Genomic DNA, 1,849 nt, shown 5'->3' with positions numbered 1-1,849 from the left:
GACGGGGACGGGAATGCAAGTTTCCTCACTGCAGTGAACACTCAATCCCAGCTGTGTCTTCAGCGGCATGAGCCAGCTTGATTACGCTGAAGTACCCCCGGATTCCTTCCTCTTTTATTTCATTCCACCCAGGGTCTTAAAGCTTAAACATTTGACATGCTTGGGCAGTTTTTTTCTCTAATTTCACCCAAGCTGGCTATGCAGTGAGTTAAATGTGTAGGTGTTGCCTGTGGGTGCAATGAACTTCTTCAGTATTTTTTTCCTTTAGCAAATGAACACTGGATGGTTTCCAGTTTGGAGTGAATCTACGCAATGGTAAAAAGGTAAACCATGTCACAAAAGAAATATTATTAGACCAAACTGATTTAGATCAATATCAATACAGGCATAGGTTTGCTTTGAATCTGCTGTTACAATGCTTCTGGCTTCAACAACATAAATGTTGAAGCTCTGTAGGAAGTCAACAAATCTCCTTTTACAGGGTGTGTTAAGTTTAGATAAGACCTTTAGAAACCACGCAGTAAGAGAAAATTCAAGCTTATTTATCCACATGCTAATTTCCCAGGACCAGAGTTTAAACAATGGCCCTCTACCAGAATTTAGACTCATCACCTTTCTATCCTTTCGCCTTTTGAAGTGCCCTGTAACTGTTTGCTACTTAGTGAAAATCTAGCAAAGCACATTGTTACCTAAGTAGGAGATGGGTGAAACACTCTGAAAGTTAAGTGTCTGTGTCATCAAGGGGCAATCTTATTCCTGTAAATATCTCAAACTACAATTTAGACTCCCACATATACATGCATTTTCTGCAAGAGAGATTACATTGATTTTACCCAGGCTTGTGTCTTGCTTGCGTCAATTCCTTGGGTGATGTATTTGGCATTTTAAAAAATCTTCACCTCACGAAAGGTACAGAATTTGAAGAATTTTAAACATTGAGTGAAATATTTCAGAGATGGGAGACCCTGATGGCAATTCATAGTTTTATATTCTGTGATTATGTGTGTGTGTGTGTGTGTGTGTGAAATTTCACAAGTAAATAGACTGAAACTAGTGTGTCCTATGAGGAAACTGTTAGAACCTCCCTGGTGCATTAGTTCTCCATCTTTTATCAGGCACACACATATAAACAATGCCAGTCAGATGTATAACAACCTCCCATGTGCTAACCTAGGAAATACCTGTACCTCCATTTACCTCTTTCTCTTTCATTCAAGAAAGTACACTGATTGCAAGTGATTGTAAATAAGTTTATGTAGGCATAAATTTGAATCATATGTAATTTACTATTTAATAATTTGTTTGCAAACGTCAGTAATGTAAATGTTATTAGGAGCTTACTCAGGATACCCCATAATATATCTGAACAAACCATTATGTCATCGAATCTTAGAAAAGAGTCATTCCCTTTAAGCAGTTATTGGGGGAGCATGTTGGACCAAGAAGTATCATTCTTTGCACTTCTTGAAATGCCTTATTTAAAATCATGATAAAGTTTCTTGAGTTCTAATAAAACTTTTTAAGGATCCTGGGTATATGTTCTTAGCTTTCCGATGGAAACACTTATGACTGTCATCTTTATATCATTTATACTCTCTGATTAACCAGCCCAGTGCTGTCATTCTGTCAGAACCTCAGCAGTTGACATTGACTAGGAAGCCACCTTTCAGGCACCTAAAGTGGTGTTTTAAAGAAAAATGGTTATAAGAGAGAGAAATTATTCTCTATCACAGCACAATCAAAGTAAACTCTGTACCCAACACAGCAATGAAGAATTTCCCAACTACATGTAAAATGTTTCTGATTTCAGTCATTTGGACACAGGTGGAACTTGAATGGAGAGTTTCAA

The sequence above is a fragment of the Loxodonta africana genome, chromosome 4 (assembly GCF_030014295.1).
Source record: "Loxodonta africana isolate mLoxAfr1 chromosome 4, mLoxAfr1.hap2, whole genome shotgun sequence".
Lineage (NCBI taxonomy): Eukaryota > Metazoa > Chordata > Mammalia > Proboscidea > Elephantidae > Loxodonta > Loxodonta africana.
The sequence above is the reverse complement of the archived record's forward strand: the minus strand, read 5'-3'. Positions refer to the sequence as shown.